The sequence below is a fragment of the Magnolia sinica genome, chromosome 16, assembly GCF_029962835.1.
Source record: "Magnolia sinica isolate HGM2019 chromosome 16, MsV1, whole genome shotgun sequence".
In the NCBI taxonomy this organism is placed as follows: Eukaryota; Viridiplantae; Streptophyta; class Magnoliopsida; order Magnoliales; family Magnoliaceae; genus Magnolia; species Magnolia sinica.
The window spans coordinates 59,411,692-59,432,335 of NC_080588.1; the positions used below are offsets into that span (position 1 = coordinate 59,411,692).

Consider the following 20,644-nt stretch of genomic DNA (forward strand, 5'->3'; position numbering starts at 1 on the left):
TTCTGACACAGTTGCATCTCGAAGAGGCACACATGTGAAAGCAAAAAATCAACATGCTAATTTGTAGCAGTGTAAATAATATAAAAAAGAATTGATTTTCTTGAGGTTTTAGGCAAGTGAAACACAAAACTCATACTACTAACCCATTCACTAGGGCTACCTACAGGATTTCTTAACTCAACGATGACATTCAACAACCCTTGCTCCTAAATTCCCGGATCAAGCTATCCTTTTCTTATCAGTTGTAGCAGCCACAAGCCACTTCAAGCATAATTCCTCGTAAATCATTCAAAACGTCAAAACTCTCAACATTTATGCTAATCAATAGCCCTTGACCTTGAGTCAAAAATTGAATTACAAAAAGATTTCACATACACCAAAGTTGGTTTTTGCCTTATTTTAAAAACTTGTTTCTCCAGTTTCAATTATTAAAGGAATAAAAAATGATCTCAAATGTTTGGGGTGTGAATGCCATTTGCGGGGTCGATCGGGTTTCCTTGCTCATTTCCTAGGTTGCCTCGCTTAATTTGTACGTTGCCTCGCTCAATTTCTAGCTTCCCTCGCTTAATTCCTAGGTTCCCTCGCTCAATTCCTATGTTCTCTTGCTCAATTTCTAGGTTACCCCGTACAATTCTTAGCTTCCCTCGCTCAATTCGTGGTTCCCTCGCTTAATTCCTAGCTTCCCTCGCTCAATTCTTAGGTTGCCTTGCTCAATCCGTAGGTTCCCTTGCTCAATTTCTAACTTCCCTCGCTCAATTCCTAACTTCCCTCACTCAATTCATAAGTTGCCTCACTCAATCTGTAGGTTCCCTCGCTGAATTTCTAGCTTCCCTTGCTCAAATCCTATGTTCCCTTGCTCATTTCTTAGGTTTTCGCGCTGAATTTCTAGCTTCTCTTGCTCAATTCGTAGGTTGCCTTGCTCAATTTCTAGCTTCCTTCGCTCAATTCCTAGGTTGCCTTGCTTAATTTTTAGGTTGCCGCACTGAATTTCTAGCTTCCCTCACTCAAATCCTATGTTCCCTCGCTCAATTCGTAGGTTGCCTTGCTCAATTTCTAACTTTCCTCGCTTAATTCGTAGGTTGCCTCGCTCAATTTTTAGGTTGCCTCGCTCAATTCCTAGCTTTCCTCGCTTAATTCCTAGGTTTCCTCGCTCAATTTTTAGGTTGCCTTGCTAAATTTCTAGTTTCCCTCGCTTAAATCCTATGTTCCCTCGCTCAATTCGTAGGTTGCCTCGCTCAATTTCTAGGGTTCCTTACTCAATTCGTAGGTAGCCTCACTCAATTTTTAGGTTATCTCGCTGAATTTCTAGCTTCCCTCACTCACGGTCAATTCGCTTCACTTCACGGTCATTTTCATGCATTTAATGGTCAATCCTGGCGATTCCGTTTTGATTCACGGTCATTTCCATGCATTTCACGGTCAATTTCCTTCACTTCATGGTCATTTCCATGCATTTCATGGGCAATCCCGGCGATTTCGTTTCATTTCACGGTCATTTCCATGCATTTCATGATCAATCCCAGCGATTCCGTTTCATTTCATGGTCATTTCCATGCATTTCACGGTCATTTCCTTTCACTTCATGGTCATTTCCATGCATTTCACGGTCAATCCTAGCGATTCCATTTCATTTCACGATCATTTCCATGCATTTCATGGTCATTTCCCTTCATTTCACGGTCATTTCCATACATTTCATGGTCATTTACATGCATTTCATGGTCATTTTCCTTCATTTCACGGTCATTTCCATGCATTTCTTGGTAATTCCCGAGACTTCAACCCAAGCCCAACCCAAGTTTTATTGAGTTGATGTTTGTATGGCCCAACCCCAAGACTAAACCCGATACATCTTGACTAAGCCCAACCCAATGTCGGGTCGGTTACAGGTTGGTTAGGTTGAGTCCGCCCAACTTTCAGCCCTAAAATTATATATGGTACGTCAAGTAACTAATTTTGGTTTAGAAAATATTCTTATTATATGAATAAAGAAAGAAATGAAAAAAAAGAGAATTTTTTTTATATGCTTATATTTACATATTTATATAAATATGTGTTAGAAAAAAATGTAGGTAGAATAAAATTCTCCATGTTAAAAAAAGAAAAAGAAAAAGAAGATTAAGAAAGAAAGAAAGAAAGTGCTTTGGGATACGGTTATAGCTACGGTTATAATCCGTAGCCATAGGGGGTGGAATCGTGAAGTTCACGATTAATCGCCGATAGGGACAGCAACTTGCGATGGAATCATGGAATCCACTATTGATCCCCGACTTACTGTTATAGCTACGGATTATAACCGTAGTTATATCTGTATCTCTGTCCACACGCCATTACCATTCTACTTGAACGTCTATCGTTGAAACCCTTTTAGGGGACACACAAGTTTTGGATCATCATGAAAATCGTTTTTCCTCTTCATCCAGGTCTTTGTGGCCTTATGAATAGATTGGATGGAAAATAAATGTTATGGTGGGCCTTATAAAAGTTTTAACGATGAAAATCAATTTTCCGCTGCTCTGTGTGGTGTGGCCCAGTTGATCATTGGATATGATTTTCTTTTTTTTGGATAATGCTCCGAAATGATCTCGAAATATGGACGAACGTTGTGGATATAATAGATACATAGCTGTGGGGCCATGTAACTTTGATCTCTTTTAAGCCGTTCGTACAACTGTCAGTTGGAGAAGCGTCAGCGCTCGTCTTCGCAGTGAAAAGGAGGGGTAGTTTCGTCCTCAAAGTCGCTGTCCGCACGTGCTAGTCTAAGTTGGTAACTTAAGTTTGTATTCCTTCATAAGAACCGCTGGGTAAAAGGTTTTGTCTACAGTAGTCATTTTCTCGGGGATAAATCTTATTTAAGCCGTACATAGAAAAGATCGTGCCGATAAAAAATATTATTGGCAAATATCAATGGGAAAACTATAAAATTGCTTCTAAAACCTTTTGCTTCGATCCTGATGATTTTTGAATTTCAAGTCAGTACGGAAAATTACACCTGGCTAACGGACGCGGTTTAGGTACTACCTCAGCGGTTTTGCTACGGACGCGATGAGTAGCGAGACTCCCTGCTGAAGTGATGTCATCAGGTTCTGTGGCCCCAACATGATGTATGTTTTGTATCCACACCGCCCATCCATTTGTAGAGATCATATTAAGACATGGTCCAAAGAATAAGTCAGATTCAAAGTTCGAGTGGACCCCACTACAGAAAACAGCGGGCAGAGTGACACCCACTTTTAAAAACTTCAAAGAGCCACAAACGTTTTCGATCCAGCTGATATTTGTGTTGTCACTTACAAATTAATAAGTTGAATCTCAAATAAACATCACGGTGAACCTGAGGAAGGTTTCAACGGTGGCTGTCACTCTCCCCTCTGTTTTCTATCGTGGGTCCACTCCAGCTTTGGATCTACCTTTTTTTTAAGATCATGATTTAAAATGATCTCTTCAAATGGATGGACAGTGTCATCAGTGTCGATACAACGTAACATCATGGCAGGCCCCACTAATCCGCGTCCTACCCGTGCCTGTTCCGAGCTGGGAGCGGATTGGTGGTGTACCTCACACCTGCTATTAGAGGTGGGTATGTTAGATCCGATCCGGTAGATTCGACCCGACTCGGTACCGTTCCGAACAGAACCGACGGCCTAGATCGGCCCTGATCGAGTTTGCCAATTCAGATCCGATCATTTTCGGATCGGGTTCGGATAGAGGTGTATCCGGACAGAACCAATCCGAAAACTCGAACCGAAATGGTCCGAACCGACCCGACCCAAGTCGAATGCAAATATATCTCTAAACAAAAATTTCATCGCCTAGGCTTTTCATTCAGCGCCAGAAAGTCCCGCCCAACTCCATTTCTCTCTCTCTCTCTATATATATATATATATATATATATATATATATATATCTCTCTCTCTCTCTATATATTTGCCCCTTTGTCTCTGTTGAAGAAAAAAGTACGAAGAAGGCTAATTAGATGTTCTTTAATAGATCAAATCTTTCTTTTTTTGCTATTAGGTTTCGTAGCTTCAGGGTATTTCTCTGCTGGAGAGAAATATATACAGAGAAATGGTATATAGTTTAATTTGAAAGAGAGAGAGTTGTACTCGTAGCAGGTGCATATAGCTGTTTACAGGCTGTGTCTTGACGGTCACACCCGAAGTTGACGGAAGCAGATTGATTGGATTGGCCGGTGTAACGGGTCTGATCACGAGGTATGTGTTATATCCAAACCGTCCATCCATTTGGTTAGCTCGTTTTAAGGCTTGAAACAAAAAATAAGACAAATCTAACCATTAACTAGACCACACTTCAAAAATTAGTAGGTGATTGAACGTCTACCATTGAAACCCTTTTTAGGGTCACATAAATTTTGGATCAATATGAAATTTGTTTTTCCTCTTCATTTAGTACTTATGAACTTATGAAATTTATTTTTCCTATGCATTCAGTTACTTTTGACCTTATAAACAGATTGGATGTAAAATAAATGTTATAGTGGGCCCTATAAATTTTTTAACAGTGAAAATCATTATCTCTATTGCTACTATGTATGGTGTGGTCCAGATGATCTTTGGATATGATTCTTTTTTTTTGGATAATGCTTTAAAATCATCTGTAAAAATAGATGAACGGTGTAGATATAATAAATACATCATTGTGGGGCCCACGTAAGATGTAACTTTGATCTCCTTTGAATCGTTCTCACAACTCGGAGATCGAGGAGCGTTAGTGTTGTCTTCGCACAACACGTACCAAGAGCAGCTATAGCCTATAGGCTAGGGAAGCGGATTGCATACTGAGTAACTCAGTACGATAAGTAAACTCCATGGCCCACTGTGTCATTCGTGTATTATACCTCCGTCCATTTCTTTTAACACATAATTTTAGGTCTTTGTCCCAAAAATGAATTATATCCAAACCTCAAATGGACCACACCACCGGAAACTGTGTGAATTGAACATCTATCGTTGAAAAATTCTTGGGGACAACAGAGGTTTTAGATCAAGCTGATATTTGTGTTTTCCATTCATCCATGTCCTTCTCATCTTATGAACAGGTTGGATGACAAATAAACATACTGGGGGCCTTAAAAAATTTTCAACGGTTGAAATCAATAGTTCCACTTTTTTCAGTGGTATGGCCCACTTAAACTTTGTGTATGCATCAATTTTGAGTTGAACCCATAAAATGATCTAGAAAAACGAATGGATGACGTGGATAAACCACATGCATTCGCGATGGGCCCAACTGAGTTTACTTGGCACAATAAGAGCATGCTACACAATCCAATTTCGTAGGCTAGCTGGTGCTAGCTACATGTAGCAATTATAAAGCTTCTCCAAGAAGCTATATCACCGGTGTAAAGCTTCTTCAAGAAGCTACATAGCAGTAGTGTTTATTCAACTGAGTAAATTATGTGGGCCCATCGTGAATTTTTTTGGTTTATCTACACCGTCCATCAGTTTTTTCAGATCATTTAAGGAGTTGATACTAAATTTTAAGTGAATTCAATAATCAAGTAGATCGCACCATACGAAACACTGATAATAATGATTTTCATGCCGTTAGAAAAAACGAACGATTCAAGCCTTCCCCAATCCGATCTGACTCGGTTTTCCTGACTGCGTCGGACCCGAATCGATTCAGGTCAACAGAAGTTCGAATCTGTTCGAGTTAGATGATCCAGACTCGGTCCCGGATCGGAACGAGTTCGGATCAAGCTCTACAAATTTCGAATCTGGTCGGGTTGGGCCGAATCCGATCCAACTCAGTCCGATGCCCACCTCTACCTGCTATATAGCTGGTGTATTGATGTCAGCAAGTTATGTAGGTCTGATCATGAGGTATTTGTTATATCTAAACCGCCTATTCATTCGGCGAGCTTGTCTTAAGGCTTGAGATGAAAAATAAGAGAGATCTAACTATGGACCACACTGAAAAAAGCAGTGGGGGATTGAACGTCTACCATTGAAACCTTTTTTGGAGTCACAGAAGTTTTGAATCAATATGAAATTTGTTTTCCTCTTAATTCAGGTCTTTGTGACCTTATGAACAGATTGGATGGAAAATAAACATTATGGTGGGCCCTACGAATTTTTTAACGGTGAAAATCATTATCTCCGCTAATATTTGTGGTGTGGTCCAGATGATCTTTGGATATGATTCATTTTTTAGATAATGCTCTAAAATGATCTCTAAAAATACATGAACGGTATAAATATAATAAATACATCACTGTCGGGCCCATGTAACTTTGATCTCTAGCTGCTGTGTGGTACACCAGCCAATCCGCTTCCTTCCGAGCTGGGGACAGTCTCGGGCTCCAAAGGTCCACAGTGATGTATGGATTTTATCTGCACCATTCATCCGTTTTTTCATATCATTTTAGGTTATTAACCCAAAAATAAGTCAGATTCAAGGCTTAAGTGGACCACTAATGATGCCTACTGTTGTTGCACACCGTTGAAACCTTCCTAGGGCCCAACGTATTGCTTATTTTCCAGCCAACCTGTGCATAAGGTCATGTGATCCTCAAGAAATTTTCAACGGTGAGCATTTAATCCCCACTGTGTGTTCCACTTGAGCCTTGAATCTGACATATTTTAGGTCTCATGATCTAAAATGATATGGATAAATGAATGGACTGTATGGATAAAAGCCATACATCACGGCAACCCCTTGTAGCCCCAGCCTGTCCTGAACTCGGAACATGCGGGGATTGTAGATCAACACCATTGTGGCCCGATAGAGGAACACATGGTTGGCATTCCATCCCCATTGTCCCTGTGATGTGGCCCACTTAGTCGTGGATCTCACTGAATTTTGGCCCCGAGACCTTCAATAGAAAAAAGAATACGATGGACGAAGTAGATTGTTGGCCCCAACTCAGATGTTCTCTGCTACTTGAGAACAGCTGCCGTAGAAGATTCTAGTCATTCGTTAGTGGTGAATTACTGGTGTCCCGGCCAACATGGGACGTAGAGTGTGTATTGAGTAAACTATGAGGGCTCATCATGATTTATGTCTTATCTACGCCACATATATCACGGTGGGCCATACATATTTATTGGTTTTAGCACTAAAAAAGCAAACGTCAAATCAAAGCATTGGTATTACTAATTATTAATAATTTTCAATGTATTTACCATGGGTTTGAAAATCAAACAGGCCCTTAGGTAATCGAGTACTAACAAATTACCTATGTTTCCATCCCTTCCAATCTTGAGTTTGACACTGTACTTTGCATTTATTTTTATTTTCTTTATTATCTCTTTTAGATTAATGGGTCTGATAGATTACCTATGTTTTGATCGCTTACTCTCACTCTTAAGTTGACATTGCACGGATCCCTTACTCTTACTCTTAAGTTGGACATTGCACTACTGCATTTCATATCATTCATTTATCATCGGTTTAACATTAGATTAATCAAATCCTTTGTAATCCCATTGAATGCTGCAAAGTAAAGACCACACCTATATGTGGGAGCTGAGAAGGTGCCTAATACCTTCCTTCTCTATCATCAAGAGTTATTATAATACAAGAAATCTTAATATTCTCCGGTTTTTATAAATTCTGTAAGGTGGCTAGTGACAACTGTAAGTTAAATATTTCATATCTCAAGTTAGACTAAATAATCACATGGCCATAAGCTTGAAAAGGACCCAAGTGAGCATGATCCTCACAATCTAGCATTCACCTCTATCGAGGCCTTGATCATTATAGTAGTCTTTAGTCTTGGCAATGGCCTAGATTGTTCTTATTATGTTAACTATTGATGTTGCCTTAACAGGGGGTTGGACCATTATGGCAATGCTGACCTTAAAAGTAGCCTTACCCATATTAAGTGGGCGTTGGTTGAATGAAGGACCTTAGTCGATATGTTGCCTTGACCTGAACTATAATGGCAACAGATGGCACGAATGGAGCATGCAATGCAGGCACAATGAATTTTTCATTAGAGAGGAAGAAGAGAAACGGCTTCTAAGTTAATGTAGAAGCCATCACTGCTAAAAAAAGGGCAAAGGATACAGACCACATTAGCTTTTTGCTGCAGATTTAAACCGTATCTATATATACTACAGATTTAATCCGTAGCTAAAAATGTACCACACCATTAATACTTAATGGTGGTGTAAGGCGCCCTATAAGGCCTAAAAAATTATATGTGTTCTATCTAAGCCGTACATATATTATGAAATATTATTATAAGGCATGAAACCAAAAATCAGCTAGATCGAACGCTAAAATGGACCACACGGTAGGAAACATGGATATTAAATCACATATGCTTCCTATGGTGTGGTCCACTTGCACCTTCAGTATACTTTATTTTTGAGACTATAAACTAAAATATTTTAGTAAAATTAATGGATGGAATGAATTAAGCAAATACATCATGATGGGCCCCATGAAGCCCTGAGAGGACCGTCCATGGCCCAACGCTCAAAATTGGGCGCGCGCTCAAAACAGAGCCGTGCCCAAATCTTCCCCCATCTCTCTCTCTCTCTCTCTCTCTCTCTCTCTCTCTCTCTCTCTCTCTCTCTCCGTTCCTTTTTTCATTCTCTCATCTTCCTCCCTCTCTCTCTCCGTTCCTCAATCCCCCCTCTCTCTCCGTTCCCACCGTTAGCGCCCTCGCCATCTCTCTCTCCCTCTCTCGAGGTCCCTCGCCCTCGCCGTCTCCCTCTCCCTCTCTTGAGCTCCCACGCCTTCACACCTCCTTCAATAGCACCGGATCTTCAGCAGCGCTACCTCCACCAGTTCTCCCTCGCCCCCACTCCCCCTAACATTGAGGCTTCTTCCTCTTCAAAGGTTCTCTCTCCCTTAAATTTCTAGGGTTTTGTTGATTTCCTTGTTACTACAACTTGAATATGAGATTAAATGATTTTTTTTTATATAATTATTATGTAAAAGCTCTGTACAAGCAATGAATGCATGTTTGGATGCGTCAGATCCATAGGACCATATCTCATTCCAAGTGATGCAACTGATAGGCAGTCAGATCTTGGTAGGACAGTGTTCGATCACCATACCAAGGGCCTAATTTGTAGAATCCCCCATCAGGCCAAAATCCTAATGGGTCAACTGTCCCTACCTGTTTTACCGGTCAAACCGCAACTCATGTCCATGCCCATCAAGGTTTTAAGACTAGGTTGAGTGTCTTTGTGTGCATTCTTTTATTTGGGGCTGACCTTATTAACTCATGCTCCTAACCAGCATTGCTCAGTCAGTGAATGTGGATGGTCCATCTGGTGGGCCACACTATTGATGAGCTGTGGCAGGAAAAAAAAAAAAAAAAAGAAGAAGAAGAAGGAAAAAAAAAAAAGAGCACGCCTAGCCATCAAGCACACGGACACTGAAAATAGAAAATGAACCATCTAGATTCAGGGACCCTACTCCAATGTAGAATTTGAAACGGTGACTAATTGGGAAGATCTTATTGTTGTTTCATTTAGAGCCATGCTAATCAACCACACACGTGATAAAAGTGGGCCATGTACACACTGATTGGGCCACCCAACAAAAACAACAGCTACTAATGATATTTTGGGCAATAAGGAATCCACCATTGATCCGTTGGCATATGAATTAGATATCATGTCATGAAGTGGGCCCATTTCACGTTTGTTGGCTGTTGCTGAACAGGGGAACATTTGGATGCTGGCACGAAATTGTTGAGGCTGTTGTGGCACGAAAGGGCCCTCCTGTCAATGGTCAGTCTACTGTTCAGCTCCAAACAAGGTATGACTATGTGGTATCATTTGTTTTATTAATTTGTTCTCTCCCAAAGTAGATGAAATTGCTTTCATTTTTTAGACCTTTAGTCATTTTGTTTTAATGAAGTATTTTCACCTTATCTTGTGTGGCAGCAATTGATTGTTGTGCATTCAATGAATGCTTTCTTTCTGGACAGTATTTTCAATTGGATCACCCTATACCATCAATCGGATCAAGTGAGTTTCTTTTGAGTGACAAGGAGAACATGAAGAAGCCCAAAGGTAGTTAATTAGATTGGACGTCATTCACAAATCAAAATGGGCCCACATGTAGAATTGTAGCTCAAACTCAAGCTAAAAAGCTTGATAGTGGATCAGCCTACTTGCCTACTTTTAATGAATGGTGCAAAACACACATGCTAGATTAGCACTTTTTGTTTATTGCTTCTTCTATCTGTCCTCAATGTTCTTTTTATTATTATTTTTTCTCTCACTTTCTAGCCTGTTTCCAATGATGTGTATGATTTTTAATGTTTTTTTTAATTGAAGGTCATTAATGAAGCTCTCAGATGTGGGAACATAGTCAAGTTTGTGCACCGAAAGGCCCTCAAGGATGTTAGATTTTAAGGTAAACAATCCACCTGCCATGGACCTTTTTTGTATATATGTTTATAGAATCATGCATGTAAGAGCACATTTATTATAATGTTCCCACAATTTGTATTAAGAAACTCAATTTCTGTGGTCCAGATTATTCAATTCCATGTGGATGGAAGGTCCTCCTAGTTTTCAGTGTTGTACATCTAGACATGTCTCTTCATGGAAGTGTCCTTGAGTTCCATCCTTGGAAATGGGAGGTAATTACTATTACTTTAATGATGATGATGGTTATTTTAGTTTTTGGGGTCTACTATTTCACTCTCTTGATTGATGATGGTTATCTTGGTTTGTGGGTCCCACAAGCATCTAGTATTGTATACACAAATGTATAGGTCTATAACTAAAAATTAGAAAGGATGGGTAGATTTACTCCGAGGAACTTTGGTTGATTTATTTAATGAGAGATGCTCACATCCAGCTTGTTGGACCAAAAGTTACCATTCACATCCAGCTCGTTGATCCTCTCTATTTGGCCCATCAGAATCTAATGAATTCGCTGGGGCCTTAGCCAAGTTTTGAGCCGTTCTGCTTGCATATCTCCATTTTATTTTATTTTTTTAGCTTCTGATGAACTTTGGCATATCTGATGTTGGAGACGTACCAAATGCAAAAACATTAGACTCTTTATTTCATTCTGGTTACATTTAGTTGATTAAAAAAAAGTTTGTTACTGTTTCTATGATGATTCAAAATCTAAAAAGTGAAGCCACAAAGTCAGATGATATATTTTTGCATGTTTAAGAAATTCAAGAATCCGTCAGAATTGCATTTTTAAATTATTGCCCGGATTTTGCAGGTGTGCTTAATTGTCACAATTTAACATTTGGGGCCTGCAAAATACATTTTTTGTGTGTTAGTTTTCTGCAAAATACTATTGTGGTACCGGAGTTGACAAGGCATTTGGACGATCCTGCATTTCAGATTGGAATAGATAGTGGGTTTACTGGGTATGTGTATCTCAGTTCTTTCCATATCTCTCAAGTTGCTGCCCAAAAAGAGTTACTGTTCTAATTCCACTGTAAATAAACTTGCATTCAATGTTTGAAACTTTGTTGTTTAATGTAAGTTGCATTTATTGTTAGTGAATAGAGCTTAATAAAGCTACTTTAACTTAAATATGTTGTATAATGCATTAAAGTGTGTTAGAAGAAATGTAGGATGGTTCTCATTTTGAAATCATATCCAGTGCTATGCAGCTTGTGACAACCGAGAGGAGCTAAAGCTTTTCTGTATTTGAGACAACCCAAAGGGGTTGAATATATAGAGATTATAATAATCTATACAAGAAAAATAATGAAATCGGAAATCGGAATCCTCTACATATGGAAACTAACTATACAAGGTAAGTGAGCCTGTCTAACATCCCCCCTCAAACTAACGCTGGTCATCGACAAGTAATAGTTTGCCAACTAGAAATGAGAAACGTGCAGAAGTTAGGGACTTGGTAAAAATGTCTGCAATCTGATCATGGGATGCAACATGTGGAGGAGAAATGAGCCCAGACTGAAATTTCTCGCGGATAAAGTGACAATTAATTTCAATATGCTTTGTCCGTTCATGAAAAACCGGATTAGAGGCAATTTGAATGACACTTAAATTATCAACATGGAGCGAAGTAGGATTCTGCAGAGGAACACCCAAGTCAAAAAGAAGTCCACGTAACCAGACAAGCTCACTACATGCAGCGGACATCGCCCGATACTCGGCTTCTGTGCTTGATTTGGAAACAGTGGCCTACTTCTTGCACTGCTAAGAGATGAGAGAAGTGCAGAGAAAAACATAGTAGCCAGTGGTAGATTGTCGTGTGAGAGCGAAACCAGCACAATCAGCATCCAAATAAGCACGAAGATCCAGAGTCACCGTGGAGGAGAAGAATAGAGATCGATCTAGGGTTCCACATAAGTACCGTAGGATGCGCAACATCGCAGTCATATGAAGAGTCCGAGGAGCAGAAACAAACTGATTGGCGACTTGGACAGCGTAGGCAATATCAGGGCGAGTCATAGTTAAATAAACTAGACTCTCAACCAAACGGCAGTATAAGTCGGGTTGTGTGAGCAGATCACCATTATCACGGCCATATTGAACATTAAGTTCTAGGGGAGTCTGAACTGTCTTCTGATCCGTCAATGATGCCAGGGCAAGAAGATCCTTGGTATATTTACCCTGGCTGAATATGATCCCACGTTTAGAACGTGAAATTTCAAGCCCAAGAAAGTATGTGAGATTGCCGAGATCTTTCATCTTGAAGGAGGATTGCAGAACTTCCTTTAAAGCCGAGATGCCAGTCGCATCACTACCAGTCAGAAGTAGGTCATCAACATAAACGAGGACAATGACAATTCCGCGAGCAGTGGTGCGCAGAAATAAGGATGGGTTGTAAGACCCGTGTCCTAGCTCGTACCGTTCCGTAGGCTTCCGCGGTCTTTTCGGTCGAATTCCGGCGACCCGCGATCTTTTATCGGCAGTTGCGTGCGACCCCGAATCGTATTTTGTATTCCAGAGTCGGCTCGACCCGAGACTTGTACCAGTGTGACCGCGCCGTCGTCACGGTTCTGACGTTGCGTCTCGCGCGCCGAGGCGATACCCAGGCCAGGAGATGTGAGCCCGCGTTCAGTTCGAGGAAACGTCGCACGTTGCAATACCGAGAGAATCTCTACATAGGTCAAATCAATCAAGTACATGTCACCTTACTCAAAAAGCAACCCAAAGTCAACTCTCCCTCTCTCCACCCATCACTTTTCAAGTACACCCATCACTCACCCATCACTCACCCCATCACTCACCCATCCCTCTCTTTCTTACATCCTCTCTCTCTCATTTTGCTCTCACAAGCACCATGAGAGCACCCCACGTCCATGGTTCTCCATGAGAGGAGCATTGTGTGGCCCACTCCCTACCATCTAATCCAATCCTTTAAAGCCGATCTCAACCGATGAATCATACCCATTCGAGCTCTAGATCGCATTGGCGGAAGAAAGAAGAAGAGATCTTAGGTGAGTGATTTTTTTTGTTTGGGTTTAATGATTAGAGGGCCCACATATGGTGGGACCCATCTTGACGTATGCTTTGTATCATGTATGAGGGACCCATAGTGGTGGGGCCCCTCCATCACATGATTTTTTTTTTCTCTCTCTTCTTCTTTCTCTCTCCTTTTGTAAATGATGGCCCACCTTGATGGATGGATTAGATCCACACCGTCTGATCTTGAGGCCCACCATGTTGCTGCTCTTTTTTTCTTTTGGGACAGATCTGACAAAGGAAAAAAAATACAAATATTGGTCAGATCCAAAGTTGGTGGGCCGCCGTGGACCCCACCTTGATGCATGGTGTATCCATGTCGTCCTGCTGTGAGGACCCACCATGATATATGTGTTATATCTGTACCATCATGGGGCCCACATATGACACACGTGTCTTATCCACGTCACCCCAGCAGATGGTGGACCCCACCCTGATGTACGTGACTTATATCCAGCAGTCCATCTGTGGCGGCCACGCCGTGATATATGTATTTTATCAATGCTGCACAGCAGCCGCGGGACCCACATGCACTTGGAAGACCACATGGAGTATGTGATTTACCAACGCCGTCCATCAACGTTTTATCAACACCGTCCATCCACCCGTCCATTGTCTGGACGGTGGATCTAGACACCCCCCCTTCTTGTATATATATATATAAATATATATACATATTTATAATATAATATTATATAGTATTATATATATATATATATATATATATATAATATTTCTGTGGGCCCCACGTGGGACCCACCTTTGTTGCTGGCTAGCTGGCCAACGTATCTACATCAGCTATATGTAGTAGTTGTACTACGGTCAGCTGCGAGGTGCAATCCTCACCATCCAGAGGTCTGGACGGTGGGACCCACCGCTGATGGATGATTTCCATGCAAACCGTCTATACTATTTGCAAGGACGGGCAGGAGCTTTGAGTAGCCACCTTATGTTGGTTTAAATCCAAACCATCCGTCCGCTTTGAGCAAGGACGTGGGACCACCCTTTTTAATATGTTGTATATTCACCGTCCAGAAAAGCTGGATGGTGGAGTCTGCAATGGAGTGGGCGGCTTAATCCACACGTGTGGATTACACCGTGATGCATGAGTCTCATCCTCACCGTCCACATGATTGGGACGGTGGGATGCCACCACGATGTACGTGTTTTATGCCAGCCGTCCACCCAAGCTCGTTGGTCCCACACGTGTGGGCCCACCTGGGAAGCAGATTGGTTGGTAGGCCACCCGGTTCGGAGGTCATCGCATGATCTGGACGGTGCTGGACCGTTTGAACAGTGTTGTCCTGCCCCGTCTTAATGTATGTATTGGATTCGAGCTGTCCAGCAGCACTGGACGTGGCCCACCCTGATGTATGTGTTTTAACCACACCATCTGTCCATTTTCCTTGGCCCGTGCGGCCCTCTCAATGCATGTGTTGTACGTCCAGGTGGTTCACCTGGTGGGACCCATTTGTTAGGCGCAAGGCCCACTTGCTGGGTGGCCTAATGTGATGTATATGGGGCCCGATATACGGCCCACTTGATGTGAACAGGCCCATGAGATGCGACCCATTGCGATATGTATGGTGATGTATTTGAGGCCCATGTGCAGGGCCCACCTGTTGTGTATTTATGGCCCATATGATGGGGCCATTGTGATGTATTTCCAGCCCATTTGGTAAAGCCCAATGAGATGTACTTCCGGCCCATATGTCGTGGCTCATTGTGATATTTATTAGGCCTATGTGTAAGGCCCATTTGATGTATTCGAGACCCAGATACGTGGCCCATTTGATGCATATGAGGCCCAATGGTGCGGCCCATCACGATGTATTTTGTCCCGTGGGCGGGGCCTACCCGTTTGTATTGTTAGGCCCATGTAACGAGGCCCACTTAATATATGAGGCCCAGTATTGAGGCCCATGCGATGCGGCCCATATGATATATTTGAGGCCCAGGTGCAAGGCCCACCTATTGTGTATTTAAAGCCCATGGGTTGTAGCTTATTGTGGTGTATTCGAGGCCCATTAAAATGTATCTGAAGCCCATGGGCAAGGCCCATTTGATGTATTCGAGACCCAGATACGTGGCCCATTTGATGCATATGAGACCCATGTGTAGGGCCCACCTATTGTGTATTCGAGGCCCATGGGTTGTGGCCCATTGCGATGTATTTGAGGCCCGATGTGATGTATGTGTGGCCGTTACGTTGCGTATGAATCCCTTATGTGGGCCACTCCTTGGGAGCAATGTTGGTTAGATGTCCACATTGATGGGCAATGATGGTTAAATGTCCTCATGTGACCTTCCCTTAAGCCTTGTTAAGCTCATTCTTACCGATTCCGATTGTTATGACTGATTATCGTGACCGATTTGTCGATTCTGATTATTGAGTCCCTATTGTCGTGACCGATTTGTCGACTTTGATTATTGATCGATCCCTATTGTCGTGACCGATTTGACGACTTTGATTATTGATCGATCCCGATTGTCGTGACCGATTTGCCGATTCTGATTATCGAGTCTCGATTGTCGTGACCGATTTGCCGACTTGATTATTGATCGATCCCTATTGTCGTGACCGATTTGCCGACTTGATTATTGATCGATCCCTATTGTCGTGACCGATTTGCCGACTTTGATTATTGATCGATCCCGATTGTCGTGACCGATTTGCCGATTCTGATTATCGAGTCTCGATTGTCGTGACCGATTTGCCGACTTTGATTATTGATCGATCCCTATTGTCGTGACCGATTTGCCGACTTTGATTATTGATCGATCCCTATTGTTGTGACCGATTTGCCGACTTGATTATTGATCAATCCCTATTGTCGTGACCGATTTGCCGACTTTGATTATTGATCGATCCCGATTGTCGTGACCGATTTGCCGATTCTGATTATCGAGTCTCGATTGTCGTGACCGATTTGCCGACTTTGATTATTGATCGATCCCTATTGTCGTGACCGATTTGCCGACTTTGATTATTGATCGATCCCTATTGTCGTGACCGATTTGCCGACTTTGATTATTGATCGATCCCGATTGTCGTGACCGATTTGCCGATTCTGATTATCGAGTCTCGATTGTCGTGACCGATTTGCCGACTTTGATTATTGATCGATCCCTATTGTCATGACCGATTTGCCGACTTTGATTATTGATCGATCCCGATTGTCGTGACCGATTTGTCGATTCTGATTATCGAGTCTCGATTGTCGTGACCGATTTGTCGACCTTGATTATTGATCGATCCCTATTGTCGTGACCGATTTGCCGACTCTGATTATCGATCGATCCCGATTGTCGTGACTGATTTGCCAATTCTGATTATCGATCGATCCCGATTGCCGTAGCCGATTGCCGATTCCGATTGTCGTGACTGATTTACCGATTCTGATTATTGATCGATCCCGATTGTCGTGACCGATTTGTCGATTTTGATTTCGATCGATCCTGCTTGTCGTAGCCGATTGCTGATTCCGATTGACGTGACCGATTTGCTGACTCTAATTATCGATCGATCCCGATTTGCCGATTCTGATCGATCCTGATTGTCGTGACCGATTTGCCGATTCCGATTGACGTGACCGATTTGCCGATTCCGATTGTCGAGGCCGAGTATCGACTCCGATTTGTCGAGGCCGATTATATAGGTCAATTCCGATTGCTGAGGCTGATTTCAATGGTCGAGGCCGATTGTCGAGACCTATATGAGGCCCATCGTGATGTGTATTAGGCCCTTGTGTGAGGCCACGGGTCCACTATATGTTAGGCTTTATGTGGGCCATTCCTTAGGGGCAATGTTGGTCAAATGACCTTATTTTAGAGGTTGATTGTCGATGCTGGTTATTGATATCGATTATGAGTATTTGACAGCATAGCATTATGATACATGCCCATACGCATCATCTGCATGTTTGTTATGAGATGTGGTTGACCATTGCATATGTCATTAGGCAGGTTGTTATGAAACTCCCTGATAGGCAGAGATTGTCTCATCTGAGCGCATGGTATGCGTAGGAGTGATGCATGATTGGATTGTATGACTCATGCATTTTGCATTGTGATCACTATACGCCCTAGCGACATCAGGGTCGTAGCCTCTACAGGTATTTTGTGGATGGCCAGATGGAACACCAAAAATCTGTTCTACATGGGGTGCTATAGATATCCCTGGGTGAAAGTCCCTAAACCCTCTTGGTTCCAGAGGTTGCTCCAACGTCTAGACCGAGTGGATGCATGAGCGCATGAGGGCCGTATACAGTTAGGTCGCGTCTCCCACTGTGTCGTGGTCGGTTGGAAGGGGGTACGACCTTACCTGCCCGAGAGGAGGGGGCAATGCTAGGCTGAGTCTGACCAGCTCGAGAAATGGGTCCGCTATCGACGAGCCGGGCCTGATATTGGCAGGCGGATAATGAGGTCTCTTCTACTCACCTTGTTGCGCGCGATGGGGCGGCAATTTGGTTTAGAGTGTAATAGACCCCGGTGATTTTCCATAGAGGAACCGTACTGATATGTGGACTTATTGATCAGCCGTTGCATACTCATTCATTCATTTATTCACTATCCACTCGGGCTAGTGGTGCGCAACTATTTGTTACGTGTATATTCGCATGACTAGGATTTCGGTTGGGCGCGCGACTAACCTGAGATCAGGAGTTTACCACATTGAGTCTGACTATCCAAATTTAGGTATGGGACTGGTTTGGATAGAAGTCCCTTGTGATGAACCCCGTGACCTGCGATACTACGTACTATCATCCCGACTTCACACTCCAGCATGGTCATTCCATTCGCACCACATATCGCATTACATCCGCTGCATATGGCATTTCGGGTTACTATGTTTATGCATTTATATGACCTAAATACAATTGACGGTATTAGTGGACTCATCAGGATTTGTATATTGCATTGTATCAACGACATCTGATATTTGGCTTATTGTCTCCGCATTGCATAGTTGATCTACATTGCTTCATCCGTATATGATATTGTTTTTATTATATTTCTGCGTCGTATAGCCTGGATAAGACTGATGGTATTTATGAGCCTATTGTATGTCTTCGTATTACTCTGATTTCGTATGATTTATGGTCTTGCTAGTGTTTCTGATATTGTATGATTATGGGTTTTTCAGTATTTCCGCTTACTCTGATTACTCTGATATTGCTTACTTGGCACTTACGTTATGCACACACTCTCACCACCCACTAAGCTTTCTATAAGCTTATGCACGATAGATGCGTGCAGGTGATGTTAGGTTGCAGCAGCCTTGAGCCTGGAGCGTGCAGCGGTCGTCTGGAGTCTTGATTTATTTTATATATGTATTTTCCCTTTCAGTATTGTACTCAAACGATTATATTAGTGGATATATGATGATGATGCTGTTTTTTTGTGATTTGGGTAATCTTGTGGTTATGCTTATTACGAGATAAATGTACGTTGGAAAATCCTCCTTGTAGGATCCCAGGATCGGAATCTAGCGTATATACGCTGAAAGCCGAGAATGGGGTACTACGGAGGCTGTCAGCACCGGATTCGACGATCGAGAATTTTGTGAGCCCGGTTTCCGAGTTTGGGGCGTGACATGGGTCATGACCACTTTGAGTAAAGCCGACACCTGTAATAACATTGTGAAAGCATTGGAACCATGCCCGAGGTGCCTGTTTGAGGTCATACAGGGCTTTCTTTAGGCGACATACCTTATTGTCAGGGATTAAGGAACCAGGAAGAGGTTTCAAATAGACTGTTTCTTCGAGGTCTCCATGAAGAAAAGCATTTTTCACATCCATCTGAGAAAGTGGCCAAGAGCGGACGAACGATATTACTATAAGAGTACGAACAATTTTCATCTTGGCCATGGGAGCGAATGTCTCATTGTAATCAATTCCGTATTCCTGTCTGTATCCTTGAGCGACAAATCGAGCCTTGTATTTATCCAATGATCCATCAGACTTAAGTTTGACAGAATAAGTCCATTTGCTACCAATTAGCTGTTGGTCAGCAGGTCGAGTAACAATGTCTCATGTATGATTATCATCCAATGCCGCAAGTTCTTTTGCCATAGCTTTCTTCTAACAATCATGAGTAGCTGCCTGAGAGTATGAAGTAGGAATAGAAACAGTATCCAGAGTAGCATTCATGGCAGACATAGAGCATATCAAGCGATCAGGCGCTCGATGTACACGATCGGAATGACGTATCGAGGTAAGTTCAAGATCTGCAACAGGTACGGTGGGTTCGGATTGAGTAATAGGTGGTGGATCTGTACGTGGTCGACGTGAGTAAACCTGCAATGGACAAGGAAAAGTACTCGAGGCAAAAGGAATGTCAGGAAAGGTGGTTAGACCAGGAGATTTTGGGGCGTGCGCAGGAGGAAGATCTGAATGAAAGATAATATGTTCAAGAAAAACAACATGTCGTGAAACCCGAACACGACGTGCGACCGGATCATAACATCGAAAACCCTTCTAAGTTTCTTTAAATCCCAAGTACATACATTTAATCGATTTTGGAGATAGTTTATTACGCTCACGTGAAACCAAGTGAACATAACAGACACAACCAAAAATACGAAATGTGGAATATGTAGGAGGTAAGCCGTTGAGAACAAAGTATGAAGATTTACTGTTCAAAATATTGGTTGACATTCGGTTAATCAAGTAGACTGAATGTAACATTGCTTCCGCCCGGAAAGAATGAGGAACACTCATAGCTGTCATCAGGGTGTTGGCGGTTTCAACAATATGGCAATTTTTTCGTTCAGCCACCCCGTTCTGTTGTGGAGTATCAGAATAGGTGGTTTGATGAATAATCCCACGACTCTGAAGAAATGTATGAAAATCAGTTGAGAGATATTCCCCCCTGAGTCAGAGCGGAGAGTTTGTACTGGAACCCGAAATTGAATCTTCACCATAAAGTGAAATATCTTGACTTTTTCAAAAACCTGTGACTTTGAGTGCAGAAAGTAAATCCAGGTGTAACGTGTGAAATCATCAATGAATATAGCATAGTAACGTAACCCAGAGAGAGACATAATAGGTGAAGGACCCCAGACATTTGTATGAACTAGTTCAAACATACAAGATGATTTTATAATACTTAAAGGAAAAGGAATACACTTACTTTTTAAAAGACAATAAGATGAGCAAGAATAATCCAAATCATTTTTATCTAGAGAAACATTCCCTAACATGCTAGAAGAAAATAACTGAATTAACCGATCGGAATGTGGA

General features: G+C 42.1%; 1 long non-coding RNA gene across 1 annotated transcript; it reads left to right on the forward strand.

Moving 5' to 3' along the window:
- Positions 1–9,552: 9,552 nt before the first annotated feature.
- LOC131229020 (uncharacterized) lies at positions 9,553–10,519 on the forward strand. The gene is made up of 4 exons (XR_009163135.1): positions 9,553–9,744; positions 9,873–10,001; positions 10,269–10,347; positions 10,470–10,519. It is a non-coding gene; the product is annotated as an uncharacterized LOC131229020 (long non-coding RNA).
- Positions 10,520–20,644: the final 10,125 nt, after the last annotated feature.